This window comes from Myotis myotis, unplaced genomic scaffold (genome assembly GCF_014108235.1).
Source record: "Myotis myotis isolate mMyoMyo1 unplaced genomic scaffold, mMyoMyo1.p scaffold_m19_p_3, whole genome shotgun sequence".
In the NCBI taxonomy this organism is placed as follows: Eukaryota; Metazoa; Chordata; class Mammalia; order Chiroptera; family Vespertilionidae; genus Myotis; species Myotis myotis.
This window is the reverse complement of record NW_023416335.1, coordinates 25387042-25402599: the sequence shown is the minus strand read 5'-3', so window position 1 is coordinate 25402599 and position 15558 is coordinate 25387042. Positions and strand designations below refer to the sequence as shown.

General features: G+C 44.4%; 1 protein-coding gene and 1 pseudogene across 15 annotated transcripts in view; both read right to left on the bottom strand.

Annotated features, from left to right (window-relative positions):
* CSGALNACT1 (chondroitin sulfate N-acetylgalactosaminyltransferase 1) overlaps positions 1–15558 on the bottom strand; it is a 318463-nt gene that overhangs the window by 155188 nt on the left and 147717 nt on the right. For 12 of the 15 annotated variants that reach the window (XM_036300305.1, XM_036300299.1, XM_036300302.1 and 9 more), the window contains one exon: positions 9020–9116. The gene's annotated coding sequence lies outside the window, so the exon portion shown is untranslated. Of the gene's footprint in view, positions 1–9019; positions 9117–9477; positions 9798–15558 lie in introns of those variants that run through there. The other 3 variants (XM_036300304.1, XM_036300306.1, XM_036300303.1) reach the window with 2 other exon arrangements.
* Positions 10281–14284, bottom strand: LOC118649833 (annotated as a pseudogene).

The window sequence follows — 15558 nt, the reverse complement described above, 5'->3', positions numbered from 1 at the left end:
AAACATTTCTGCTCTTAGTCATAAAAATAAATTTTTAAGTGTCCTACAAGCATTTCTGGATGAGCAATAAGATCCTATTTGTTGAAGAAAAACAAGTGAGGAAGTGGGTAATTTTGAAGCTGATTTTAACTGCAAATATAAGCAAATTAAGAAAAGAAATAACAAGGTCTAAAATTAAATTTCAAAGATCTTATCAACGTAAATACAGTTTGTTTTATTACATAATATACTTTAAAATAAAAAGTGATTTAAAAATTTGAGCAAATGACAAATAAAGCTCAGGGAAAGAAAAGTCTCCAAATAAAATAAATCCCTTTTGATTTTTTTTTTAATTTATTTATTTTAAGTGTGAACCTTGGGAAAAAAGACACCTACATAGAAGGGCTCCTGGTGGCTACTTAGGCTCAAATTTTTTTTTTTTTTTTAAAGAGCCCCATAGCCATTTCTACACAGGGGCCTCTCATGCAGACTGCACTTCATGGAGAAGGCTGCACTGACCTACCTGCCTCTGCACTTAACTGCCTGCCCACACTGTTCCTAGGATCCTATTTCAAACATATAAAGGAGTTCCTGGGATCATATGTCAACCAATAGGACTGACACTTTTCGCATCCAATCAGAACTGCTCAGCTCGACCAACCAGAACAAATCTATTATGAACAATCAGGACAGTGCCTTTTGGACCAATCAAGTTGTGGGGATTTGGAGTCCTTGTTTGCATGAGGACAGACCAATAAGGGACCAGGGATAAGGACTTCTGTCCATATAAGCCAGTTCCCTTCTGGCTCTGAGAGCACACTTTCCCTTCCCACCTAAGACTGAAGACTTTGTCTCCCTGGCTGAGCTAAAAAAACTGGGGACTGTCTCAGCAGAGCAGACCAGAGCAGACTAGCACAGAGAAGAGCAATTTAACCAGAGAGGGGCCTGGCCCTGGCCGCCTAGCCCCAGGGCTGCCTCACAGCCAAGCTGTATCACAATTGAGCTGTTTGCACCAAATAAAGTTTTCTTCTTCACTGCATCCCCAATTGGGGATACCTGCTGGTGGTGAATTGACTCCAATAATCATTAGCTGACAAAAAGATTCATTATATTTTTTTTAAAGTAATGTCTTTAACTTACTTTTTGTTATTTTTAACTATGGTAAAAGACACACAACGTAAGATTTACCATCTCAACAATTTTTAAATATACAGTTCAATAGTGTTAAGTACATTCACACTGTTGTGCCACCAATCTCCAGAAGTTTTCATCTTGCAAAACTGAAACCCTTTGCCAACTAAATAACACTCCATCCTCCCCTCAGCCTCTGGCAACCACCATTCTACTCTGTCCTTAAGAATCTGACTACCACCTCATATAAGTGGAATCAAGTCCTTTTGTGGCTGGCTTCTTTCACTTGGCATAATGTCCTCAAGATTCATCTCTGTTGTGGCATGTGTCAGAATACCCTTTCTGTTTAAGGTGGAATACTATTTCATTGTACGCACACACCACATTTCGTTATCCACTCATTTATCGATGGAAATTTGGTTTGCTTCCAACCTTCTTTGACTTACTTTTTAAACAACTTATTTAACTAAGCAGGCACTGGGGCTGGAGCCAGACCACCTGGGTTCAACTCCCTCCCCCCCATGGTAGCACAGAAAATACAAATGTTAAAAAGAAAAAAGTAGAGAGAGAGAAAACCAAGATGGCGGCATAGGTAAACACCGGAGTTAGCTGCCTCGAACAACCACTTCACAAATACAAGTAAAAGACGGAACGGACATCACCCAGAACCACGGGAAAGCTGGCTGAGGGGAAATTCTTCAACTAGAAGGAAAGAGAACAGCATACGAGACTCAGAGGAGGCGCAGTGCGGAAAATACAAAGGTGCGGAGGTACGCACGGAGCAGGCTGGTAAGTGAGGGCGCGGTTGTCTGTTTCAATCGGGAGGGAGTCTCAGATTCTGAGCTCCAGTTCTGGGCAAGTCTCTAGGGACCCAGACTCAAACGGGAGAAGCGGGGCTGTCTAGCATTGGTCGGAACGCAAGGGCAGCTTTCTCTCCAAGGTTTGTAGCGGTTGCTGGGACTCTGAGAGGCAGAGCCTCTGGGGATGGGACTGAGAGCAGCCATAACTGCTCCCTCCGCCCGCCTGCCCTGTTTGATCCCGGGCGACCCGCCCCGTCCAAGCCCTGCGCAGAGCCATTTGCCGGATAGCCTCAGGCAAAGGCTAGATTAGCACCTCCCTAGAGGACAGAAGTTTTCCCACTGCAGACACAGCTGACTCTCACAGCCAGTTGGCCTGGAGGTCAAATCCCCCCAGTATTAACTACAACAATCAAGGCTTAACTACAACAAGACTGCGCACAAAGACCACTAGGGGGTGCACCAAGAAAGCATAAAAAATGCGGAGACAAAGAAACAGGACAAAACTGTCAATGGAGGATATTCAGTTCAGAACAACACTTTTAAGGTCTCTCAAGAACTGTCTAGAAGCCGCCGATAAAGTTACTGAGATCCTCAAGAAATCTAATGAGACCCTCGATGTTATGATAAAGAACCAACTAGAAATTAAGCATACACGGACTGAAATAACGAATATTATACAGACTCCCAACAGCAGACCAGAGGAGCACAAGAATCAAGGCAAAGATTTGAAATGCGAAGAAGCAAAAAACACCCAACCGGAAAAGCAAAATGAAAAAAGAATCCGAAAATACGAAGATAGTGTAAGGAGCCTCGGGGACAGCTTCAAACGTACCAACATCAGAATTATAGGGGTGCCAGAAGATGAGAGAGACCAAGATATTAAAAACCTATTTGAAGAAATAATGACAGAAAACTTCCCCCACCTGGTGAAAGAAATAGACTTACAAGTCCAGGAAGCGCAGAGAATCCCAAACAAAAGGAATCCAAAGAGGACCACACCAAGACACATCATCATTAAAATGCCAAGAGCAAAAGACAAAGAGAGAATCTTAAAAGCAGCAAGAGAAAGAAACTCAATTACCTACAAGGGAGTACCCATACGACTGTCAGCTGCTTTCTCAACAGAAACTTTGCAGGCCAGAAGGGAGTGGCAAGAAATATTCAAAGTGATGAATACCAAGAACCTACAACCAAGATTACTTTATCCAGCAAAGCTATCGTTCAGAATTGAAGGTCAGATAAAGAGCTTCACAGATAAGGAAAAGCTAAAGGAGTTCATCACCACCAAACCAGTATTATATGAAATGCTGAAAGGTATCCTTTAAGAAGAGGAAGAAGAAGAAAAAGGTAAAGATACAAATTATGAACAACAAATATGCATCTATCAACAAGTGAATCTAAGAATCAAGTGAATAAATAATCTGATGAACAGAATGAACTGGTGATTATAATAGAATCAGGGACATAGAAAGGGAATGGACTCACTATTCTTGGTGGGGAAAGGGATGTGGGAGATGCGGGAGGAGACTGGACAAAAATTGTGCACCTAGGGATGAGGACAGTGGGGGGGGGGGGGGGGTAAGGGCAGAGGGTGGGGTGGGAACTAAGTGGAGGGGAGCTATGGGGGGAAAAAAAGAGGAACAAATGTAATAATCTGAACAATAAAGATTTACTAAAATAAAATAAAAAAAAAAGAAAGTAGAGGAAAGATGGGTACACTGTGAAGCACTCAGCAAGTTAAAATACTGACACTGCAAGGCTCTGATGAGGGTTTTCAGATACCGGAAGTTCATTCAAACATTTGTTTTCCAGTATGAATATGAATAAACGTATGCTACATGCTGACCATGCAGAGATAGTGCCTCCTTGGAGGGTGACGGTGGCCAAAGGACAGATATCTAACAGGTAAACAACTGTAAGCAACAGGGAAAATAAGGCGCGAGAGGGACACAATGGCCCAGCCCCACCTGAGGCCAAGGCTCTAGAACAGCCATGGGCAAACTACGCCGGGATCCGGCCCTTTGAAATGAATAAAACTATTGAAAAAAAAGACCCGTACCCTTTTATGTAATGATGTTTACTTTGAATTTACATTAGTTCACACAAACACTCCATCCACGCTTTTGTTCCAGCCCTCCAGTCCAGTTTAAGAACCCTTTGTGGGAACCCATTGTGGCCCTCGAGTCAAAAAGTTTGCCCACCCCTGCTCTAGAAAGGCTTCTCAGAGCTGAGTCCTAGAGAAGGAACAGTCAGGAGGACACAGAGGAAGGAGAGGCACTGCCAAGAGGGGACAGCAGAACGAGACGTGGACATGAGAGGGTGAAGCACAGCCTCAGAGGCGAGATACCAACTCGATGAAGAGGGAATCTCAATATGCAGAGCCTCAAAGGAACAGAAAAGAAAATAACACAAGTCCTAATTAAGTGTCAATCAAAAGAAGAAATGAAAACCCACCGGAAGTCAGGCATCACTGGATACCCATTCTGGTGCCAATATGAATCTCCTGGCCCTTGGCCGGAGTAGCTAAAAGCAAATTATGGCTGAGGTACGCACTAAAAGCCTAGCAGCAAATGCTGAAACTCATTAAAAGCCCACAGACCTGATGTCACACCTCATTCCATTATATGGAAATACTTTCAAAGCCTACAGCACAACCAAAAGAAGGCCATTTATCAAACAGTGATCTACTCAAGTCTCTGCTTTTTCAAATATGAGCAACTTGCCAAGTTACTACATTATAGTTTTGTATTAGTATTTACTTACAATACCTGCTTCTTTCCAAAAAATATTGAATCTACTACTGTTTTATTTTATCTGGTAGTCTATCACAGGGGCTCACAGAACTGCAAAGACCTATAAGGTTACTGTCTGCAGAGTTTCTATTCCCCAGGAACTACACAGGAACTAACCAGACCATGAAAATGAGAAGACCGAGATCTGTGCCCTGCTCAAGTCTGAGTCCGAGAGACCATCGTGCAAACAGTAATGATAATGCAATGACACGTGCCAGTATAGAAGAGTATGGAAGGGGTTAAGGGAATAAAAAGAGGCACGTTCAGGTCCAGGACATACCTTTGTTCACTTTTCCACTCACTCACTCACCCTGTCACCCATTCATTCCTTTCTTCAGTGTCTCATAGGCGCCAGGAGCTTTTTCTAAGTCAGTGGTCGCCAACCTTTCGGACCTCACGGACCACCAGTGGTCCGAGGACCACCAGTTGGCGACCGCTGTTCTATGTGTTGAGATACCTGTACAGGAATGCTCCACAGATGGCTGCTGAAGGATGAGTAAAAGTTCCTTGGGTTGGGGGTGGGAGGATGGGAAGGAAGAAAGTATTCCAGGTAGAAAAAAAGAGTTTGGCGACCAACACAGCTTCTAGCAGTCACAATGAGTGGGGGAGGGACAGGCAAGAGAGAGAGAGATGGAAGGTGGGAGACTTGACAGGGTGTGACCAGGAGCACAGGTTGCAACACAACAGTATACCTTTCCCTTGACAAGAGGACCAGGATTAAGGATGTGTGGAAATGTGGATGCATTTTAGGATAGAGCAGTGGTTCTCAACCTGTGGGTCACGGCCCCTTTGGGGGTCAAACGACCCTTTCATAGGGGTCACCTAAGACCATTGGAAAACATATATATAATTACATACTGTTTTTGTGATTGATTACTATGCTTTAATTATGTTCAATTTGTAAAAATGAAATTGGGGGTCACCACAACATGAGGAACTGTATTAAAGGGTCGCGGCATTAGGAAGGTTGAGAACCACTGGGATAGAGAGAAACAAAACGCCAACATGCCCCACCGGTGTGGCTCAATGGTGAGCGTCGACCTATGAACAAGGAGGTCACGGTTCCATGCCCAAGTTGCATGCTCGATCCCTGGTAGGGGGTGTGTAGGAGGCAGCCAATTAATGATTCTCTCTCACCATTGATGTTTCTATCTCTCTGTCTCTTTCTCTTCCTCTCTAAAATCAATAAAAATATACTTTAAAAAAAAAAAAGAAATACCAACAAGATGGGGTAAAAACATGATGAGTAGCAATTCACTGAGAAGAAACCATGGTTGAACAGTCTCTGTGAAGGACGTGTGCAGGACACAAGGATGTACGTCAAGCATGTCAAAATCAAAGGCTAACACGGGTCAAATAAACAAGGTTTAAGTTTATGTGGGCCGCAAGAAAACAAAAGCTTCAATTTTCATAGAAACGTAAGTTTATTTTGATAGAGACATGCTGAATATAAAGGGCTGAGATAAATGAATAATCGTTAACATAGAATAGGACATTTTAATAAAAAATAATATTTTTTTCTTGAACATTAACTTACCAGACACTGAATAATTGCACAAATTAATAGCGTAACACAAATAAACCTATTTTTCTTATTCTCCAAAAGTGAAATATTTCCTGTTGTCCACACCAAACAAGTCAGTCCAAAACTAATGACGTGGCAATCGCTGCTAAAATATTCGCTGCTAGTATTAGTGGAGAGAAATGGTGCGCCTGCACATTAAGGTGCGTAAGGGAAATGAATGCAACATGATTATTGTAGTTCGTTATTAATAATTATGTATAACAGGATATTGTAAAAAATAAGTTACGAAATTTTTATTCAAAAGTTTCTTACATACTGTTATATTGGCTGGGCCACAAAAATATTCGTTTTGGGCTGCAAGTTTGACATGCTTGCTGTACGTATTGCAAACCTTTTATGGCCTGTTATTAAATATTTGGATCAAACAATTGAAACAGGAATTTTAGGGGTAAAATGGGGCAGTTTTAGAAATTTCGGAAATTAAGGGGACCATGGAGGAAGCACAGGGCTGCAGAGCAGCAGAAGGTATATTTCCATAGAAAGGAAAGCTGAAAAGCTGCAACAAGTACATTTCCATAGAATGAGGGAGCTGGGAACAGCAAAAGGTCTATATTTACAAAATAAAGACAAGGAAGCCCTTCATCCAGAAGGAGAAGAAGAAAGCCCAAAGGGAATAGGAAAACCATAAGGAAGGAGGCAGAGAGAACCTCACATGGGACATGTGAGGTTTGACCTTTGAGCCCAGGAGTTACTATAGTAACCAGTCTAAGGGAATAGTGACCAATCAGAGGGAATATCCAGGGACCACGATCTGCAGCCTTTATAAGCCATAGGAAAAAGGAACTCAGTGAGACCCTTTCCCCTCCTCACGTGGGAGTCCGTTCTGTGGGACTCTTTCCCTCTCCCCATGTGGGAGTCTGTACTTGTCCTTCAATAAATCTCCACCTTTGTATACCACTTTCTGTCCGTGGACTCATTCTTCGATTCCGGCAGACACAGAAACCAGGTTCCAGTCCAAAAATTCCATTTCACAATCAAACCTGTCCTTGATTGCATTCCATGACCACCATACACTGGTATGGATTTTCTGCCCACCAGAGGGAGAAACAAGCCTGACACTTTTCCCAATTTATCGTTTATTGCTTGCAGGTCTGCTGAAGGTCCACACTCTGAGTCTATAAAAGACTCAGTCAATAGGAGCAACTCCTGGAAAACGGACTTTCCCAAGCTAACACTGCCCTGGTGGAGACTCGGCTCTCTGTCTGTAACATCCTGTGTCTCCGCCAGGGGATCCACAGCACTGTGACCATCACTAAAACCCACCTTGTGATGTCCAGCCCTGCCCTTTTACTTCCCACCCGGCCCCCACAAGCGTTTCCTGTCTTGCTACTCTAATAGCTTCATATTAGAGCACAAACATCCTTTAACGTTGCATTGGCCGAAGTAGACCTCAATAGTTTACTTTGGTTCTTTCATACAGTTATCTCAAGGTTTTAATAATTATAGTCTACATTGTATTCTAATGACATTGTTCTCTTCTACATCATCCAAGTCATTTATAAAAACATTAAAGATCACAAAACCTAAAATTAGAGCACTTCCATATGCCCCACAGGTTGGCCCTGCATCACTCAGTCTTCTTAACCTCCTGACCTTCTACTCAGAAAAGAATTTGTGAAAAATTATTCTTTGGTTATTTTTGCGTGTATTATTAACCTCTGGCCAAGGTTGTTTTTATTTTTCTATTATTAGCAACTCAGACGCAAGCCCTTTTAAACTCCTCATACTCTATTGTTTTAGTACAAAGCACTTCATTAATACAAAATCAAATGTTTTGACTTCCATGTTTTAATCATAACCAGTGTAACAAGTGAAAACAAGAAATACAAAATCATGAACAAAACCTCCACTGAAGCTTGTTAAATGAAGAGGAAGAGCGAAGGGAGTTTTCTTGGTGATAAGCATATGCTGAGCACAGCTTACCTATTTTCATTATGATGTCTACTGACTAATTTCTGAAGAAAACCAAGAAAGGTTTGCTCTGCTGAAAATAAGAACCATATTTATAACTTCCCAATTCATGCTGCTGCATTTCAACATCTATGATGTCCCCAAGGTTCCTTTTTTTAAAAGTTTAGTTTTGCCAAATGTAATAAAATATCTTATTGCAGAGAAACACAAAATTACTGGTTACAAGAGCAGAACTAAAGCAACGTTCCAGAGATTCACACTGGTCCCCACACTAAAACCAACCATGTAATCCATTAGGGGACGAGTCTCCCAGAGTTCTAGAAAGTATACCCCTCTGATGTTATATTAGAAAGGATGATCATTCTTCAATTTCCTAAGCCATTTTATTTAAATTATTATTGTGTGGCATGGTCAAAAATGATGGGCTAAATATTTGAGAAAACTTAATATTCTGTCACAACTTCCAAAAGGAGAACAAATGTTCCTATTCAAGTGAACAGATTTTTTAAAGAATCATGTTGTTCTTCTAAGTACATGACTGGTTTAAGTCATTTGCCACTTTGGGAAGAGAGAAATTCTGAAGAAGTTGGTAAAGTCAAATGTAGATTACATGGCTTTACAAAATGAATAAAAGGATTCAAAGCAGCCAAGTAATTTCATTACTTTGAAAAAGTACTCATATCTTAAAATAATTTGCTATTCATCAAACTATTGAGAGAGAAATGAAATTAACATATTTCAAACATAGCCAGAATACTGAGTTCAATCAAACCATGCAAAGCTCATTTCTTAAGTAATGTATGATTAACAGACTCACTTACCTGGAAGCATATAAGAAAAGAAGGTTATGGGTGGAACTACATCATTCCTCTACTGGGTAAAAATACTTCGGCTTCTCTGCTTGAAATGGAAAGGACTCTAAAATACAAAAAAATACAAAATAAAATAAAGAAAAGAAATGGGAGGTAGCCCCTGTGAATTTCCATGTCTTAAATGTAGGTGGTAACATTTTAAATCACTTAGGATTTAAAATACAACGCATAAAGTATTGCCCCAAAATTAGAGTGGTATTTCTCCCTTCCCTATCTTAACGGGTAAAATAAAAAGCACTTGTTTAAAAAAAAAAAGAAAGAAAGAAAGAAAGAAAGAAAAACTCACAGAATCAAGGTTTAATAAATAGTGAAAGCCATGAAGAAGTGTGTGTAAAAGCAAAGCGGAGGACTCATATTTACTTGATAAAGAATATTAAAAAAAAAAATAGGAGAGGGAAAGAGCAAACCTCGCAAGAAAGAATCGTGCCCGCCGCCCGCGCGCTGCGTCCTACCCAACTCCGGCCGCTGGGCTCCGCGGCTGGAGCGGCACTGGGGCCCCGGCTGCCAGGTGGGGCAGGAGCTGAAGTGCTGCCCCCTCTGAAAGGACCGCGCTCGGCGCACCAGGGTTTCGTCTGATGGTTCTATGCAATGATTTAAAAAAACAGCAAGCCCTCCTGGAAGTTTTCCACGGGGGAAGGAAAGGGAGCGCACGTCCCGAAAGAATCCGGAGGCGGACAGGAGAGCCAGATTCCCAGGACCAGCCCGCAGCGCGGCCGCTCCGCCCCGGCCCCGCGCAGCCACCGCTGCCCCGCCGCTGCTGCTGCGGAGCTCAGCTCAGCTCCGCTCCGCTCGGCTCCGGGCTGGGTGGGCGTGCACGCCGGCCCGCGGGGCAGCGGACAGCAGCCCCAACCCCGCCCGCCCGCCCCGGGCCCAACGCCCTCCTGTCTTCCCAGCAGAATGAGGCAGGAGAGATTCGGCCACACCACGTGCCCCCACAGCAGCCCGGCCTCGAAGGAATTCCACTGGAGGACATAGATGTGTCAAGGAAGATAAAAAACAGATGGAAAAGAGATAACAAGCGAGGCACTCTGGAAGCAACAGCAAGGGAAATATCCTGGAAAAGGGATTGCGCCCTCCTGTTCAATGTGTTAATCATGCTATCTTCAGTTAATTACCGCAGAGCCCGTCTTTCCCAAGAGTTTTCAGATTTTAATCTCACCTGTCTTTCTACTTCGAGTAATAGCGAAAAAAAAGAACTACTGTGCCCGTTTTACTGCAAGAATTTAAAAAGGTGCAGCATGTTGACACACGGCCAAAGGGAGAGACTGAACCCACTCAGGCCTGCAGCCACTAGCCCTTTCTTCATGGGGACAACCTCCTGGAGGCTGAAGCTGACCTGTCACATTTTTGTGTCTTCCTTCACCTCAGTTTGGAGGTTTTCTCTGAGGCACTGCCATTAACAAGGTCAGCAGGAGAATGAGGTGCATCGCTATAGAGGTTTGGAGTCCACGGGTATCCACACACTGCCCCCAGGATCCTGTGGGTTTCCTGTTCCAGTGGGTCGGCCCAGTGGGTTCTCTCCAGCCCCCTGGCAGCGCCCTCTACAGGCTGCAGCTGCAGCCCTGCCCCTTCTGGCTTTGATCTCCCAGAGCGCACTTCCCTCCCGCCTGGCTAATTAATCTATGTCTAAATGGAATTGTAGTTGGCAGAAAGGCAGCAATGCCAAAGTAGAATAATCACATGGACCTGCATCTGAGTTGTTTTCCATCCTTGACAACAAATGTTACCCCAGAGCCTGCAGGCCACGGGTTGAAATGAGTTTATAACTTGGCTTTCCATCTCCTCGTCTTATGCTCAGCCACTTAAATTTTCTTGTCCGTCTTTTAGCATGCAGGGGGTAGCTTTGGAGGCTAAATCGCCAGCATGGTCTTCCTTGACATCCTTAATAAATTTTCTTTGCCGTCTAAATAAAAGCGGGGTGAAATCCCCATTATTCCAAACCACTCTTGTTTTTTGTTTGTTCTTTCTTTCTTTCTTTCTTTCTTTCATTTTTCCTTTCTTTCTTTCTTTCTTTCTAGAGTTGGCAGAGCCATTTGAGACTTTATTTTGGGGAGAAATAAACAACACTTCATTTGGCTCTTAGCTGGGGGCACGGGAAAGAGGCAGTCCCCCAGGCGGTAAACTCCCCCACCCCAAGGGTGAGCCGAGGACTGGGGCTGAGCCTCAGGCGGGCTTCCTGGGCCCGCAGCTTCCGGGCACAGCTCCTTTCCCAAGGCTTGGAGGACAGGAGGGCCCGCAGTCATCATTCACTTGGGAAGGACATCAGATGACTCAGGCACCAGCTTCCCATCGCGGGTCTCAATCTTCTTCACAACCACCGTCTTGGAGGAGCTGGTGCAGCTGAAGCAGCCAGAGCTCCCGCCAGAGCCCAAGTTGGCCTGGAAGCCCAGGCCATAGTTGAGGTTCCCATAGATGGGGTCCTCAGCCCCCCCGAGTAACCGCTGGTGGTCCTGGTGTGGAGACTCACGTTCTGCATCCCTGATTCCAGCGGGTTCTCCTTGCCCTCCAGCAGCTTGCGGTAGGTAGCTTGACATTCATGAGCTCCTGGTACTCGCGCAGCTGCCGGGCCATGTACCGCTTGGCGTTTCTCAGAGCGGCCTCCAGCTCAGCCACCTTGGACTGAGCATCCTTGATGGCCAGCTCCCCACGCTGCTTGGCATCAGCGATGGCAGCCTCCAGGGAAGCCCTCTCGCCTTTGAGGCCCTCGATCTCAGCCTGGAGTTGGCTTATGTTCCAGTTCATCTCAGAAATCTCAGTCTTCGTGCGATGCAGGTCATCCCTGTGCTTTCCAGCCAACGTCTGCAGCTCCTCATACTTGATCTGGTACATGGTCTCAGCCTCAGCCTGGCTGCGGTTGACGATGTCCTCGTACTGGTCCTTGACCTCAGCGATGATGCCATTGAGGTCCAGAGAGTGGTTGTTGTCCATGGACAGAACCAGAGATGTGTCGGAGATCTGGGACTGCAGTTCACGAATCTCCTCTCCATACAGCTGCCTGTAGAAGTTGATCTCATTAGTCAGCCCTTCCAGGCGGGACTCCAGGTCTACCTTGTTCATGTAAGCTTCATCCACATCCTTCTTGATGAGGACAAATTCATTCTCCATCTCTGCGCGCTTGCTGATCTCCTCCTCGTACTTATTCTCCAAGTCCTCCACCAGTCCCTGCATGTTGCCAAATTCTGCTTCCAGCCTCAGTTTCTCCTGACCCAGCGTGTCCAGCTGCCGCCGAAGGTTGTTGATGTAGCTCTCAAACATGTTGTCCATGTTACTGAGAGTCGTCCTCTGCTGCTGCAGGAGGTTCCATTTGGTCTCCAGAATCTTATTCTGCTGCTCCAGGCTCTGCACCTTATCGATGAAGGAAGCAAACTTGTTGTTGATGGTCTCGATCTGCTCCTTCTCCTGGTTGTGCATGGCCTGGATGTTGGGGTCCACCTCCAGCTTCAGGGGGCTTAGCAGGCTCTGGTTCACTTGGACAGCTGTGATGCTCCCCATACCCCCAGCCCCACTGTAACCCCCGGCCAGACTCATGCTGGTGCCCAGGCCACCTCAGTAGCTACTGCCCACAAGGGAAAAGGACGGACGAGGAGCTGATGCGAGTGCCCGGTGCACTGGAGTATGAGCGGCTGCTGAAGGCCCGGGGTCCAGAGGTGGACACCTTGTAGGTCTTCTGGGTCGCCCTTGTGGACCTGGTGGAGGCTGGAGTGGAGGCGAGAAGGATGAACCAGACAGAGATTCGAGAAGAAGCCAAAAAGCTGCTTGTCCAAACCACTCTTGTTTTAATAATGAAGCTAAGTAGACTTTCAGCTCATACCTCCACATGATTATTAATAATCTAATTTGTTCTTCTCACACCAAAAACTTGAAGAGAAAGGTTTAGTTTTTCATCTACACACTGTCGTTTACATTCATCCAGCCTCCAAGAGTCTGGTCCTAGGAATGCCGAACTGCAGGTGAAGAGCCACAGGATGGCTCAGCTCCTCCCTCTTTTCCTACTAAAGAACTTATTAAAAGTTTGATCCAGTGGTGGCAGGAGGCGCAGGGGGGCGGGATGAGCAGGAGCAGTGCAGTTCCAGGGCTTGGGCTCCCCCCTGGCTGCCTGCTGCTTGGCCCACTACTACATCCCTCAGGGGATGTCAGACTGCGGGTTTTGGCTGATTCCTGCAGGCCTCTGGGGATTGGGCCAAAACTGGCAGTCTAACATCCCCTGAGGAGTCCTAGATTGTGAGAGGGCACAGGCCAGGCTGAGGGACCCCACCAGTGCACAAATCCATGCACCAGGCCTCTAGTAAATACATAAACCTAAACTCTAAAAAGAAAAAGGAAAACAAGCCTTTACTTTCTCTATTATGCAACACTGCCTTATCTACAGGTGCTAGTCCTCATGAGTGATTCCCTAACAGAGGTAGGTGCTCGCTTCATTAACGTGGTAACTTGGCAGAGACTGCCACTGAGGCCGTGGGAACACAGACCCTCCCCAATCTCCTGAATCCCTCATTCTTCATAAGAAATCACAGTGACACCGAAACCGGTTTGGCTCGGTGGATGGAGCGTCGGCCTGCAGACTGAAAGGTCCCAGGTTCGATTCCGGTCAAGGGCATGTGCCTGGGTTGCGGGCACATCTCCAGTAGGAGGTGTGCAGGAGGCAGCTGATCGATGTTTCTCTCTCATCGATGTTTCTGGCTCTCTATCTCTCTCCCTTCCTCTCTGTAAAAAATCAATAAAATATATTAAAAAAAAAAAAAGAAAAGAAATCACAGTGACAAAAGCACACTCTTGGTCAAGTCTTCCTGAGTATCAAAGAAATAGACAATAAGAATGTGCTAAAAATGCAAACTAAATCCAGCAAAGCAACGGATGGTACACAGAGTAGATATAGTACCTTGCTTTGTCCAATTCAAAAAAAATAGTTCTCAGTAACATTCCCTCAGTCTAAATACTTGTATCCAGGTCTGAGGTCCCCTCTCCTGTCATCTGATGCCCAATGTGTTCTCGAGAGACTGGCACAGAGAGTGCGGATGATAGAGGACCTTCTGAGTTTTAGTTATAGTAAAACTACGAGTTATAGTGGCGAGAGAAAGCAAGATGTGCATGAGAGTGACTTGGAGAATGTCCATGGAAAATCACATACTTGGGTTTTGGAAAAGTTCCAGTTGGGATTCTAAAGGTCAGGAAGTCTGCGGCATCCACCCCACAGTAACAGAGTTTGTCATACATCTATTAGCAGCACTCCATGAATAAGTCAGCTGTCATCATGCTAAAAGAGGACTACCAAAGTCAACTATTGAAAAGAGCAGCTGAAAATGAGGACACTGAGATCAAGAACAGTTGAACAGTCTAGGAACCGGTTCTACTCAATGTGCAATTAATAAGGGAAGGTTCCCAGCATTTTCATCTCCAAGGAACTTCAAAAACTCAATTGGCCCAATGGTGCGACAATACCCATCCAGGTGCCTTGTAAGTTCCAAGGCTTAATCTAAACCATATGTGAGACACACTGATTCCTGAAATGTGAAAAATAAGGAGGGAAGACTAAAAAGCCTTTCATCATCGGTGTGCCTCAAAGAATAAATGAAAAGCACTAAGAGACTAGATAAGTGTCTGCCAACTGAAGCTGCCTCGTGAGATTTTCTTTGTGCACATGTAGATAATAACATGTGTGCTTTTAAATCTTGATAGTAATGTTTTTTTATTTGTATAAATCAATGGCGTCCTCTTTGTTATGGCACTGGAAGACAGAGCAGGATTGGGGTCAGAAAATGTGTAGCCAACTTCCAAAATTATCTTTCTCAAGAATATGTTTCCGAAAAGAAAGTGCTCTCCGATGCTACACATTACAAATCACACGTTACTATATTCTTGACCACGTTCCTTCCACATTAAATAATGTTACTGAAAATAGTAGGTTTTAGGGCACAACTAACTTTAAAAGCCATGCGTTCTTCCCCCAAAATGTTGTTCTCTGTTATTCTGTGAAATGAAAAACAGGGTCTCTGTGTCCTGGTCTCATGTGAACAGAAGCAGACCAAACGAGAAGATATCTGTTTCTCATTCCTAATCCTTCCAGTGCAGGTAACTATTAATACTTCTTCCCTTCAATTTCTTACTCTGGTCAATGGGGATAATCTCAGATACTATTAGCAGAACTATCAAGACTATGAACAAAATTATCTTACTACTAAATTATATGAGGTCTCTTTTAAAATGTATGGGTTTATTACCTTTAAGGGTATCAAATAATTTTCCCTTATACTCCAAAGATTTATCCAGTGCCTCCCAAGCTAGGCATTGGGGGGGGGGGGGGTGTTCCTGTGAGTTTCCTCTTTGAATCATCTCCACATTATCAACATGGGAACCACTAACATGATGAAGGAGGAAATGACTCACCTGCTAAATAGAGATACAAATTACATGCTGTTAGAGCATAAAGAAAGACAGTCTGATTTGGATTGGAGAGGAACAAAGCAATAGTCTCTTGAAGAGAAACTAAA